This window comes from Pristis pectinata, chromosome 5 (genome assembly GCF_009764475.1).
Source record: "Pristis pectinata isolate sPriPec2 chromosome 5, sPriPec2.1.pri, whole genome shotgun sequence".
NCBI lineage: Eukaryota > Metazoa > Chordata > Chondrichthyes > Rhinopristiformes > Pristidae > Pristis > Pristis pectinata.
The window spans coordinates 112,920,385-112,935,320 of NC_067409.1; the positions used below are offsets into that span (position 1 = coordinate 112,920,385).

General features: G+C 39.1%; 1 protein-coding gene and 1 long non-coding RNA gene across 4 annotated transcripts in view; one reads left to right on the forward strand and one right to left on the reverse strand.

The window, feature by feature from the left end:
• The window catches only part of thrb (thyroid hormone receptor beta), a 188,534-nt gene that overhangs the window by 105,935 nt on the left and 67,663 nt on the right, over positions 1 to 14,936 (forward strand). The gene's annotated exons all lie outside the window — the stretch shown is intronic.
• Positions 1 to 14,936, reverse strand: part of LOC127570328 (uncharacterized) — a 39,023-nt gene that overhangs the window by 2,110 nt on the left and 21,977 nt on the right. The window contains exons 2-3 of one of the 2 annotated variants that reach the window (XR_007956342.1): positions 6,117 to 6,261; positions 1,428 to 1,576 (exon numbers count right to left, since the gene is read on the reverse strand). This is a non-coding gene — a long non-coding RNA (uncharacterized LOC127570328). Of the gene's footprint in view, positions 1 to 1,427; positions 1,577 to 3,866; positions 5,062 to 6,116; positions 6,262 to 14,936 lie in introns of those variants that run through there. The other variant, XR_007956343.1, reaches the window with a different exon arrangement.

Sequence of the window (14,936 nt, forward strand, 5' to 3'; positions counted from 1 at the left end):
TTGTGTGCATGCATCTATTACTTTGAGTAGAACATGCAGGTTTGTGCTTACCAGTTGTTTTCTTGGCAGCCAGTTTCTTGGCAACAGTAATGAACTGTTTGATGGCCAATACTCGAGGTATTGCTGCAGATTTATTCAATCCATTTTGTTTGTTATTGTTAATTTTGAACATATACTAACTAGTTTCTTTTTTTAAAGAGTAACATTGATGTAGTACTTTTGGACATTTTTTCATAAATCTTGTTTCAAGTTGATTGTGGTATGAAACATTTCAACATAATAATGTAAAATTTAGAAATATGTCATCAGATACTGGTTAGATGCTGCACAGAAATTTAGAATATATCACAGTGATTACTTACCTGAGCAGAGCAAATCTGGAAGCCACTTTATGATCTGATAAATAAACAGGAATTTAACCACAGTCATCTTAATTCAGTTTATGAAAAATTACTGGACTGTGCTGAGCTGATGAGATAGGGAACTAATTATTAATAATGGGTCGGAATTTGTGATCATTGGAAGCTGCTAACTTCTGAAATAATTAAGAACAAATGCAATCCAGACAGCTGGAGCTTTGAAATAGGTCTTCAGCAATGTAATGAGATCATATGTATGGGAGTCCAGAACAAATTGCACCCAGAATAAAGCTGAAAGACATAGAACATAGAACAGTACAGGACAGGACAGGCCCTTCGGCCCACAATGTTGTGCCAACCTATATAAACCTACATGGAGACACAAAAAGTTCTGTAGATGCTGGAATCTGGAGCAATACACATAAAGTGCTGGAGGAACTCAGCAGGTCAGGCAGCATCAATGGAGGGAAATAAACAGTCGACGTTTCAAGCCGAGACCCTTCATCAGGACTGGACAGGAAGAAGGCAGAAGCCAGAATAAGGTGGGGAGGAGGGGGAGGAGTGCACACAAGCAGGGGAGAGGTGAGTCCAGGTGAGGGGGAAGGTAGGTGGGTGTCGGAGGGGGAGAAGGTGTAATAAGCTGAGAGGTGATGGGTAGAAGAGGCCAAGGGCTGAAGAAGAAGGAACTTACTCCATAAACCTACTCCATGATCAATCTAACCCTTCCCTCCTACACAGCCCAGAACCCTCCATTTTTCTTACATCCATGTGCCTATCTAAGAGTCTCTTAAACGTCCCTATTGTATCAGCAATACAATAATCAGCGATAATACAATCAGTGATACAAGACTTTGAAATCTGGCTAAGTCATGTCATCAGCTTAACCTGAACTATCAAGCATGTCGAACTGTCAAACAAAAAAAATGCTGTCAGACACTTAATATTGCTAACATTCAGAAACATTATAATATTAAAACAAATAAAATCATCAAAAACTACTCAAAGTTAAATCCTAAAAATGCATAAATAACTAACAAACAAACAATTTTTAAAAAGCCTCATTAGTACTTAGCCTGGTTCCTTGCAGACGTTCCCAGCCAGTGAAATGAATGAGAGTGCTAGATGTCTGTGTGGGTTCTTTCTCTGGATGTATATTAAGCCAGTTAGTAAAGTAAGATGTTGGGAATTGCTGTAATTTCACGCTTTCAAACTGAAATCTGCGAAGACATGAGGAGTCCAGCATATGATTGCAGGCATCAAAACAAAGGTGAACCACAGGACATAGAACTTTTCCACTCATGGAAATCCCAGAATTCCTTATCATTCTATGGAGAGGTGTTAACATTTCTTCACAAGTTACAAGGAGAGGTTGTGTAGACTAGGACTTTATTCCCTAGAACATAGGTGATTGAGGGGTGACCTGATCATGAGGGACATAGACAGGGTGAAAGCACACAGTCTTTTTCCCAGGGAGGGGGTGCTAAAAACAAGAGGGCAGAGGTTGAAGATCGGAGGCGAGAGATTTAAAAGGGACATCAGGGGCAGCTTCTTCACACAAACGGTGTGTGTATTTGGAATGAGCTGCCAGAAATATTGGTTGAGGCGGGCACATTAGCTACATTTAAAAGCCATGGAGATAAGTTCATGGATAGGAGAGGTTTAGAGGGCTATGGGCCAAACACGGGCAGATGGGACTAGCTCGCTGAGCAACACAGTTGGCATGGGCGAGTTGGGCCAAAGGACCTGTTTCCATGCTGTATGACTGTATGAAAACAGTTGGAAAAAAATTGAAAATTTTTAAGTAATGATAAAGAACATGTATTTTGCGGATATGTGATTGTGATTGTCAAATGTGTTGAAATATAAACAGTCTTCTCTTTATAATCACTGTTTGTTTGCCAGACAAAAAAGGTTCTGAGGTGTTTTTGCTAATCTTGGGAGATGTTAGTCATAAAATCTGGAATTTTCTATGACTGTCTAAGGAGCAAAAATAACTTTATTTTTGGTTATTTGACTTTTTGAAATTAAATATTCTGAGTGGAACACATAACATCACCTATCTAGTTTACAGTGTTGAAGCAATACAAGGCAGATTACTGACTCTGGCTTCTTTCAGAATGAGGCCTTGGCAAGGTTCTGTGGATCTGGCACCTGATTCCACACACGGACAAAGGAAGCATTATGCAATCAGTTACCATAAGCACTTCTCATTGGATACCTAATGTGTAGCTTCAGCACAGAACTGGAATTGGGACCCATTCTCAAATGAGGACAGTGTGGAGAATAGAAAAGAAAAAAATTAATAGGAAAAGAGTGCCAAGATAGCTGCTGAATTCTTGCGCTTTTTAGAAAAAAAACCTTGCAGCTGATAAGTAAATAAAATGAAACCCTTTGAGTAAGCACTTAACTTGTCAGCAGTGACAATGTCCATTGTACACATTCAGTAATGTACAAAGTGGAATATTGTGTTGCAGTTTCTCTCACCATGGTACTCTCCACAAGTTGTTTCAGCTTTTGTTATAGGTTTCTCATTCCATTTGTGACAATCTACTAATCGGTCATATCTTATTGTACAAACCTAGCTTCTTGAGTGAGGAATATTAAATTGCTTTTGAAAAGGGAATTATGTTATGTCTGAGTCCTGGAGTTATCTAAAAGTTATAACATGGAAAGAAGTCTCCTCCTGTCCATACCGGATGCAAAACAGCTAACGAACCATTTCCTAACTTCTAGCACTAGGTCTGTATTCCTGAATGTCATAGGCCTTCAAGAGTGTTTAGGCAATGATGGTTTCTGCCTCTGTCACCTGTGTGGGCAATGAGTTCCTGACTCCTATCAGTCTCTGGCCTTAAAAAAATATTTTTCTTCTCCCCTTCTGTAATCTCCACCTGTTCACATTCGACCTTCAATATCCATCCCTCCCCCCTACTTCAACTGAGGAAAACTGCTTCCTTTCTTCATGTGCTTCCCACGTCCATTCTGTGGTTGGGCAATAGTAGAACCACACAGGGCGATCCCATGCATGTTGGTCCACAATGGCTCTAGTGAGGATGAAGATGGAAAATGCACCATGGAGGATGTTGTACATGACTTTCCTCCATGCTTTATTGATGCTGTGGGAGGATCAGAGATTTGAATGCAAAAAATTCAAATGAGTTTCAATGAAAATTCATCTTCCAGGATACCAGGTCATCAAAGCTGGTTTCATGGGTAGATCTTATTGTGAAATGTTTGATTTTTTTCCCCCTGTTACCTTATTCAGTCAGATTGGGACTACAAAACAAAGTTGCATTTGAAAGGCCTTTAGAAAAGTTTTTCCAACATCCCTTCCTGAGGTCTTGAACCTGTCAACATCCTTGCTTTCAAATGTCACTGCTACCAGTTCTTGCATCATACTGTTTCTTCCACCAACTCCTACCCTGTCAAAAGCATCTTGTAACATTTATTACATGAATACATGACGGTGGTGTTTATTTTGACTTAGTTTTATTTATCCATTTACCCTATCGGACATTATTCTGAGTTTTGACTTATGCCTTTCCAAATATGAAGCAAAATCAATCTGAAAGGGAGTTTAACATCAACAGTGCTGAGCAGTGATATTTGACGTACTGGTTCAGAAAATTGTGGGTTAGATATAGTTTTAGTTTAATTCCTATTTATGAAATTTTCCTTTTACAAATGTAAGCATATTAATTCCGTAAGTTGACTTCTGTGCAAAACATGCTGAATTGCTTCCTTTCAAAGTCTTGGCTTCTTGTCAAGGACATTTTCTGGAGCTTGTTGGGTTACATCTGACCTATTGTGAGTGCTGAATCTTGAGTTGATTTTGTTTGCTCCTGTGCTCTCTGACCTGTCAACACTTGTATTTTCAAATGGAACACAGTATGAGGTGAAATCTCTTGGGAGTAGCTAGCTGGCAAGGTACTAAACACTAATACTAATGTGCTTGGATGCCTTATTCAGGGTGCCAAGTTTAATGTAAGGGCAAGATAAAATTATAACTCTTTTATTCCTTTGTGGCTGAATTAAGCAAGTCATTTTTAAAATATGTTGAATTTCTGCTCATAAGATACAGGAGAACATGAAGAACTGATTATCAGACACAGGTTGTTTTTTTGTCTATAGATGCTTGGGCCTCATTGGTTGTACTGTAAATATTTCAAGTCTTTATCCAATTTAAAGAAAGCAAAATTTCTCCATTCTGATTAATTGCTGTTAAAATATTATCCTACATTTAATATTCCTCCTTCTCCCTCTCCCCCTTTCCTGCTTTTTTTCATTCTTATGTTTTGGGTTCCAGATTTCCTCATAGCACATGTCATTGTCACTTGCTAAACCTGTTACACTCAGGGGTGAGATATTATACTCCCAGCCTGCAGGCTTCTCAAGAACCAACAGACCTCTTGATAGGATGCCACACTTGCATATCAAAAGGCTGGCATTCGGACCCTTACTTTGAACAGAAAAGTGTTGCCAATTTGAGTGTATATTGCACCATCACCTCTGCCCATTCAATATATTCTGTACTGGCAATACCAGCATTAATCCATTACAAATAAACCTTCCATAGTGCTGTTCACGGGGATCATTCGGATACTTTGGGTTCATTTGTTGGTATCCTATGGTGAAGTGCAGACCATGTGGTGGCTTCTGAAATTTTACTTCCACTCTTGGATACTGTCCAAAGCCCCAGGAATTCCTGCTCATTTTAAAGAAAATAAGTTATTTCTCAAGGTTTTATCCAAAGCTGCATTATAATCCAGTTTAATTTTTTTTAACAATTCACTAATTGTAGTGAACAACCATTTGATAAAATGGATTATTGAAAATTATTTCACAAATAACCATTAAATTTAGCCAGATATTTAATTAAAAATCATGCAGTTTAATTGAATTTAGTAAATAATGCAGCTACGTATTTAATTCAGTAGGTAAATTTACTGCATTTAACTTGAAGTCTTCAGGGCTATTTCACAGCAACATAGTTGGACAATCAAATTGTGACTCAAACTGAGGTACTATTATTCTCCTCCAATAAGAACTGCGTTACAATTTATACTTTCCTCAAGCCTTTTAGCAAAATATGTGTGCACTCTACTTCCAAGGAAATTGAACTGTGACTAAAAAGTATACTTCAACCCAAATCTTTGCTCTTATTTTACTGGTTGCTCTAGTTCACTAACATTTCTATCCTATTTTAGCTCTGGTTTGATCTCTGAGGGATCCACAAATGCATGCAAATAGTTTCCAACCTTGATGTGGTTGCATTCTGGGGTTGTAAACTTCCAAAGAGTGTGTATTTTCTCCACTGGATGGGGTAAATAAGCACTTTTTTTTAAGGGGTTATTGTCCACTGAATGCACATTTTCTATTTGCTATCAATGCACATATCTTTATTTCATATTTTAAAAATGCATATTCTAGTCAAAGGCTCAAGAAAGTTATCTTGACACCCCTTCAGAAGGGAAAACTGTGGACAAAAGCTGTTGCTGGGTTAGAGAAGTGATGTGAGTACAGTTTTTAATGGTGTTTTCTTTTCAGATTGTTGAATGTTTTTACATGACACTGGTGTAAAAAAAAATTACAGTAATTGTGGAAAAGGATCTTTATTTGTAACTTGGCTTCTGATCGACAAGTTGGGCCAAAGGCCCTGTCTCTGTGCTGTATAATTCTATGACTCTATGTGTTTGTATACAGTTAGGAGGGAGAGAGCCTTTGGCCTTTTGAAAACTCTTGAATGAGAAGGGTACTTACCAATTCAATGAGATTCTTTGTGTCCTCTGATGATTGCTGCTGTGATGGCTTAATCTGCTCTGAGCAAGCAGCAAGGGTGAGCGAGAGGCTTTGTGGATGTTGGCAAAATGGAGACTTGCAGGACAAGTAGGAGAGTGCACTTTTACTAAATGGATGGTGATAGAAGGAAAATGTTAGTGCTTCACCTTTATTCAGGAGTCATGTAGCTACAATTACCAATGTTAACCTGGAGCAACCTGTCTGCTGCACATTATGAAATATCAAACAAGGCACCATATGGCGTCTGATTTGGGAGGTGATGGGAAAATAATCAATTATGCAGTGACAAGTCAGCAGTGAGAGAAGGAGAAATACATAGCTTGGAAAAATGAACATTGAGCAAAGTCTTGTGACATTAAAAGAAGCACTGAAGACCAATAGAGTATACTTGGCCACACCAGGAACCCAGAATATATTGGCATGAACAAATCCCATCACATCTAAAAGCAAGTAACTCGGGTATGTCATTGTTACAGCAATACCTTCAAACCTTTTAAGCAATGTCATTATTTTTAAAATTCTCCTCATCCAGCTTAACCGTAACAATTGTCCCAAAACTAGTTTGCAGGGATCACCTGCTGACTGGTTAACTGGTCACTTTCTCTTGGGTTAGATAAGATAAGATAAGATATCTTTATTAGTCACATGTACGTCGAAACACACAGTGAAATGCATCTTTTGCGTAGAGTGTTCTGGGGGCAGCCCGCAAGTGTCGCCACACTTCCAGCGCCAACATAGCATGCCCACAACTTCCTAACACGTGCGTCTTTGGAACGTGGGAAGAAACCAGAACACCTGGAGGAAACCCACGCAGTCATGGGGAGAACGTACAAACTCCTTACAGACAGTGGCCAGAATTGAACCCGGGTCGCTGGCGCTGTAATAGCGTTACGCTAACTGCTACACTACCGTTTCCCTCTTTGAGCACACTCCTGGGAGTAGTCAGCTGTTGGGGAACTGGCTCCCTGGAGATTGAGGCTCAGTGTGGTACAGGGCCTCTGAGATTCACTGACAAACTCCAGTTTGCCTAATTTGCTTTCATCACAAGCATCTGAAAAGCTGTTGACATATTGATATCATTAAAACTCCAAAATACAACTAAAATAATTAAATATATATTTAGTTAATTTACTTTTCATTAGATAAATTTTATCATCCTATACATGCCTTTTTCCCCTTAAATGTTTGTTCCCATTGAAGTCAATAGGTTCAAAGTTGTCTGCACTCCCCCAGTGTCCCAGCACAGATATCCCAGTCTTAGTGCGGCTGAGTAGAAGGCTGGACTCCTGTCTGTTCCCTGGGATCCTAAGCAGCCAACCAGTTAAGAAGGTAACAGCCAGCAGATCCGAGGGGATCTGCCAACTGTTAAACAGAAGATCTGAACCTTCCCAGAAAATCAAGAAAAATTTATCGATTATAAAATTGAAGGTTTAGCAAGTTAACTCACTTGGACACATTCCATTTCTCAGTTTTATCTTGATTATGCCAATCAGAAAGAGAAAGCAAATTGGAGACACAAGAGAGACAGCAAATGTGAGAAATCTGCAGCTACACACACAGTGCTGGAGGAACTCAGCAGGTCAGGCAGCATAGGGATGGCACAGTAGTGTAGCGGTTAGCGTAACGCTATTACAGTGCCAGCAGCCCAGGTTTCAATTCTGGCCACCGTCTGTAAGGAGTTTGCATGTTCTCCTCGTGTCTGCGTGGGTTTCCTCCGGGTGCTCCGGTTTCCTCCCACATTCCAGAGACATACAGGTTAGGAAGTTGTGGGCATGCTACGTTGGCGCCGGAAGCGTGGCGAAATTTACGGGCTGCCCCCAGAACACTCTACGCAAAAGTTGTATTTCACTGTGTGTTTCGATGTATATGTGACTAATAAAGAAACCTTATCTTATCTATGGAGGGAAATGGACAGTTGACAGAAAGTAAATTAGTGTTTTTGATGCAAGGTCACTGATCTGTTACAGCCTGACCTGTAGATTCTGCAGCATCTTTCTGATTTTATTTTACATTTCCAGCATCTGCAGCATTTTGCTACTGTGTTACATTATTCAATAGTTCTTGCTATTTTGTTTACAAAGACGACAATCAGTTTGCACTCAGTAAGTTCTCACAGCTGCAGATGAGAAGAGTGGCCAGCTGGGGAGTAAGTTGTGACTACTGCAAGAACTCCCTGTTCCTTTGAACATTGTCCACCAAGCGATCAGTTTGGGCCTCAGTTTATTGACTCAGTCAAAAGTCCGCACCAGACTTGTTGCATTCCCCAAGTGCCGCACAACACACTGGTGAAGGGGCATTGTTTCGTTGTAAATTATCGGGATCACATGGCTGACAATGTGGTTTTCTTGATAGGAAACTGTAGTGTGAAACACTGTCAATAAATGTTATAGTTTAGAGTCATACAGCACGGAAACAGGCCCTTCGGCCCAACTTGTCCATGCCGACTGTGTTGCCCAGTGAGCTAGTCCCATCTGCCCATGTTTGGCCCATAGCCCTGTAAACCTCTCCTATCCATGGACTTGATGGCTTTTAAATGTTGCTAATGTGCCCACCTCAACCACTATTTCTGGCAGCTCATTCCAAATACGCACCATCCTTTGCGTGAAGAAGCTGCCCCTGATGTCCCTTTTAAATCTCTCGCCTCTGATCTTTAACCTATGCCCTCTTGTTTTTAGCACCCCCTCCCTGGGAAAAAGACTGTGTGCTTTCACCCTGTCCATGCCCCTCATGATCTTATGCACCTCTATCAGGTCACCCCTCAATCTCTTACGTTCCAGGGAATGAAGTCCTCGTCTACACAACCTCTCCTTGTAACTGAGGCCCCCAAGTCCAGGCAACATCCTGGTAAATCTTTCCTGCACTCTTTTAGTTTAATAACATCTTTCTTATGTATCTGCTGACAGAGCAGGTAACTAATTAAACCAAGAAATTTATTTCTAATCTTCAAATCTCCACTGGATTCTGGCAAGATTTCTTTGCATTGCAGATAAGAATATTTGGTTGTATGAAAGTAGGAAGTAGAAACGATCACTATTGTCATCCAAATGGCTCAGATGAATCCCCATTCAACAATTATACATTGAGAAACTGCTAAAAAAAAGGTTATCAATGTTTGGTCCTATATTCATTATTGTAAATATATCTTACATTTGTAATATTAAACTATTGGATATACCATGTTGATCTAATCCTGAACTAGATTTCTACTTGCACTTTTGAATTAAAATATTCTAATTAGTGATTTACGTCTCAGGTGATTGTAGATTGTTTGGTACTTGACAACCAAAGCTGTGAAATGATAGAAATATTTAATAATATTCAGAAGTCAGGAGAACAAGAAGTAGGTTGCTGTATTGGAATTTTGAATTTGTTTTATTTCTGGAGAAACATTGATGTCAACCTACCATTTTATTGCACTCATCAGCAGTTATACAGTTTCAAGAATAGAAAATGAAAGGGGTTTATGGGCATGTAAGAACGTCACAGTTATGAAGAGCTTGTCTTTAATGTGTTTACAATCGTGTTAATTTAAGTGAAGTTGTTTTGAAAGGATTTGATTAAATGCAAATTTAGATCTAGTGGATGGAAATAGGAGCTGGTAATGTCCTCAATTTAGGGAAAGTGCAGTGAAATGGGAAACTCAATATCAGCTGTGTGATGTGGAGATGAATTTAAATGGGAAGGATTGCTGCTTCAGTGTCACCATTGCGGTGACTTCAGTTTCACTAAAGGAAAAAGTGGTGCTTTGAAATTATATAAATTTTCTCTTAAGATAGAAGCATTCAAGTTCTACATCTTGTCGTAAAATCCTCTACAATTTAACAATTCTAATCTGTACAAGTGGAAAGAACGATATATATGTATGCTTTGTTAAAGAACGACAAGACATTTTCATTAAGGTTCTTTTTATCTCATCACCTGGAATAATTAGTAGACCACTCCACATGCTGATGTAAATGTACTCTCCTTTAATTCTGCAGCCATATGAAAAACGAATTTGTTTTATTATCAAGTTTTTATGCTGTTTCTTTAAAGCATCTCTGAAGAAAATTATTACCCACTGGATTAGAAATTCCACTCTTGTTTCCAGCTTGGTAAATGCCAAATTAAATATGCCAGTAACAGGAATTTATTATATAACATGCAAAAAATATTATTGGGCTTTATATCAACATCTGTCATGAATGGCTTTAGAAACCAGCTCACAGGAGGCTGCAAGCTCTGTAGATTTAATTGAAAACTGTTAGAATACTGCTGTAAAGTAATTTAAGAAAAAAACTATTCTATTATGTGTTTTGCATTTGATATTTTAAAGCAAGATTATGAAATATCCTAAATCTCAATTGATTAAAATCTACGGTTCTGATAGAATTAACAATTAGCAAATGTTGTTGCACTAATTCCTTCATCAGTGTTTCTCTGGCTGAAGAATATGGTTACTCTTCAGTTGAGATTAGGATGAAGTGGGTATCTTGAAATGCTTAAAGGCAATATAGTAAATAGCCACAAACTCAAATTAAAAGATACCCAACACAACATTGCACAATAACTTAAATCTTGTTTCTATTAAGGTTAAACAATTTGATTCAGAATAAAATATCATAGTAAATAATTATATCATTACATAGGGATTTGAAAAATAGATCATTTTAGGTTTTCAATATTTTTACTGAAGAAAATAGCGAGGTTGATAAAAATTGTTTTTCAATAATTGCTAATTGTTTGAACGTTAGATTTTAGCATTTACTGTTAATGGTTGAGCGGGTTCTTCTTGCATCAAGGGTAAACTGCACACCTGGAGGTAAACCAGAAAGAATCTGATTATTACATTACCGTGGTTGCTCTAGCTTGCTCTCTATGGCCAACCATCTCTCTCAAACAATTCCAATGGATTTGAATATCCCTGCCCTCCTGCTTTAATGCCAGTTAGTATGTGCCATTAAGTAGATGAAAGTATTTCTGGCAAGCGAGCACCCAGCACGATGGACGTACTTGTGATCAAGTGATCGATCGGTTTAAGGCATTGGGTATGGTTCCAGACCCTTTATTGGGGGTGTGGGTTCTAATCCCACTGCTTAATTTTTCAGATGAGATGTTAAACCAATCTGTCCACCCTATAAAGGATATTTGTCCTGATCCAAGAGGTACTGCAGGGAGGTTGATGTGTGTGGATGATGGTAAGACCACCAAGTGAAAACTCTACAATCATAGAGTTGGCCATTCAAATGTGGAAAGTAAGAAGGGTCAGACAGATGGTTTTGTATATATAATGAATGAGTGATGTAAAAGGCAAGTTCTCTTCATTGGGTACTGCACCATTACTGGGAGTAGACTCCAGACAAATAAGACAATTGCTTGAAATGCTTAAAGGCAATATATGGGGCTTTAGACCCATGACATCCAGCTGATATAAAGTTCAGGGACTGGATATGACGTGTATTCAGTCTCTCAGTTCAGTATCATATGGAGCATTCTCATTCAAGTGCAGAGTCCAGGATGCAGATGGCAGAGATGTCCACATTTGACCTCCTGCACCCTTCACACTTGAGAGCACGGGGACATAGTCTGGAACTTACTGACATGTGCACCGCAGTTAGCCAGGTGTTCGTTATGGAACTACCAGCCCGATATAGTAGGATTAGGACAGACCACATTTGAAGTATTGTGAGCAGCTTTGGGCCCCATATCTAAGGAAGGATGTGCCGGCATTGGAGAGGGTCCAGAGGAGGTTTACGCGAATGATCCCAGGTATGAAAGGGTTAACATATGAGGCAAGTTTGATGGCTCTCGGCCTGTACTCGATGGAGTTCAGAAGGATGAGGGGGGATCTCACTGAAACCTACCAAATATTGAAAGGCCTGGATAGAGTGGATGTGGAGAGGATGTTTCCAGTAGTGGGAGAGTCTAGGGCCAGAGGGCACAGCCTCAGAATAGAAGGATATCCCTTTAGAACAGAGATGAGGAGTAATTTCTTCAGCCAGATTGTGGTGAATCTGTGGAATTCATTGCCACAGACGGCTGTGGAGGCCAAGGCATTGGGTATATTTAAAGCAGAGGTTAATAGATTCTTGATTAGTAAGGGTATCAAAGGTTATGGGGAGAAGGCAGGAGAATGGGGTTGAGAGGGAAAAATAAATCAGGTATGATCAAATGGCGAAGCAGACTCGATGGGCTGAATGGCCTAATTCTGCTCCCGTGTCTTATGGTCTTATGATTTTATATAAATATTGACAGTGAGTTAATTAAGTCCAACATTAGACTCTAATGGTTATTCTGTAATGACAGGGAATTAGCTGAGACACTTGATATATATAACAATTGGATCAAGTGATTACAATACAAAAAAATGTGCTGGAGGAGCTCAGTGGGTCAGGCAGCATCAATGGAGGAAAATGGACAGTCGACGTTTCGGGTCGAGACCCTTCGTCAGGACTGGAAAAGATGGGGGAGATGGCCGGTACAAAAGGGTGCAGGGACGGCAGAGCAAGACCTGGCAGGTGATTATCAATATCAATTGAAGAGGATGGTATGGAGTGGGAATTTTTCCCAAATAAGTTTATGGTTGTGATTTCATTCAGATGTTCTATGTTGAGTGCAGTTTTGAATTGATCACATTATATTATGGTGATGCTTACAACTACACTGTTATTTTCTTCTTGAATCAGCTGAACAATATATTACTATCCATTGTCAGATGTAACACAGAAATTTTCTGTGGCATTCAATATTGAAACCCTTGATACAGCACTCTACTGCCACAGATTCTCCAGATCAAATATGGGAAATCGAGAATGGACTTTGCCATTAATGGAGCCTGCCATCAGAATTTTAATATGATAATATATTTTAGTTTCGGTTAAAGTCATGTAACGAACCGAATATTGTGGAATTAATGGTAATTCCCTGAGTATCGGCCACCAGGTTCAGGATTTTCACATAAACATGGATGTCTGAACCTGCTGGTGACTTTTTGCCAGGCTTTTACCCTTGGAGTCCACGTGAAGTCTTGTGGTTTAGTTTAAAATTATGACAATACTTCAGCTTGTACACTCCATTTGAATGGAGAGGAATGAAGGTATTTTTTAAACTTAATTCAGTATAAAATAGTGTTAATTGTTTAAAAATGACTTTTTGTATTATTTGCAAATAGTTAACAATATTTGTTAATAGTTTTGAGTTCTTAGATGTTTTTGAATGTCTCTAAGATGCACATAAACGATTCATGCCAGTGCCCTAGCCAATGTTTGTACCTCATTTGGCATTATAAGAATATCTGGTCTTCATCATATTCCAGTTTATTAGCACTGGCTGTGAAAAAGTCATCTGTGCACTTCGAATATTACAACAGTGATTATATTCCAAAATCATTTTGTCAGCTGTGAATGAAAAAGGAATGAACACCGCGGTTGCTATTATAAAATATTATCTAATGAAATTCTGTGTGTAAATATGATCCAGACTAATTACATAATTAGATTTAATCTTTCTCTACTTCTGCTTGATTCTAGATTAGTAAAGTGTCATTTGATATCCCATCCTGTCTCAGCCGTGACAGTTTTGCCCTCGTGTACTCGTGGGCTATTTTTGCTTACGTCTCCACCCAGGGTCCACTTCAGTATTTGGCTCTAGCAGCATTGTTGGCAACTGGCCTCACCCTTTCCAGGCTGACCTTTTCCCTCCTCCCATAACCATTTCTAATCCATGGTGTCCTGAATTGGAACTCATCCATAACCACAGCTTCACCTTTTTGGTACGATCACGAAATGCTCCATTTTGTAAATGCCGCAAACTCTGCCACAGCTGCTTTTTTACCTAACAAGATTTTTTTCTATCTATGTAATCGTGTAAACTTATCCCTACCTATAATGGGATATATTTCTATTTAGAGATGTATGTTTCTGATTGCATATAGTTTGTGATGTCCTATAATGTTAAAATCCTATAATGATGCAGAGATTAATTAAAATGACTAAAGCAAATTATGTGCCAAAGCATTGGTTACTTTTGTGCATACATCACAGAAGGAACAAAGATTTTTTTATCTACCTGCACTTTGAGAAATATGCCATTCAAATTTGGAGAAGATCTTATTCGACATGGATAGGTATTCAACAATATTATTGTATTTCCAGTGGAATCACAGTGAAAATACAACAATATTGTTGAATTTCTATCTAGGTTGAATGTTTTTCTTATCACAGTCCAGCTAAATCCTACTCTAACTATAACATCTTTTCTAAAACAGATTTACTTTTTGGATTCATCTTTAAACATATTTTGTCCATTTCCTTCTGATTGTCACCACACTAACCACAGTCTGTGGTGAGCTTTTACACTGGATCCTGTTGGAAGGAGTACAGTAATGGACTGGGGAGACTAATTTTTCCCATCTGACGTGCATATACAGATACTTTCATTGGAGCACTGAAGCAAATTACACATTGGCCTGTCCAAGGTCAGAAATCCACCCTGGGTCTTCCCTTGACTCTGTAACTTATTTTGCGAATGACATTGGGGATGGAGGTAGGGATAAGGTGAGGGCAGAAGAACACAGAACAGTACGGCACAGGAACAGGCCATTCGGCCCACGGTGTCTGTGCCGATCATGATGCCAATCCAAACTAATTCCATCTGCCTGCACGTGGTCCATATCCTTCCATTCCCTGCCTGTTCATGTGCCTGTCTAAATGCCTCTTAAACGTTGCTATCGTATCTGTTTCCATCTTTTCCCCAGACAGCACGTTCCAGGCACCCACCACTCTCTGTGGAACGAAACTTGGC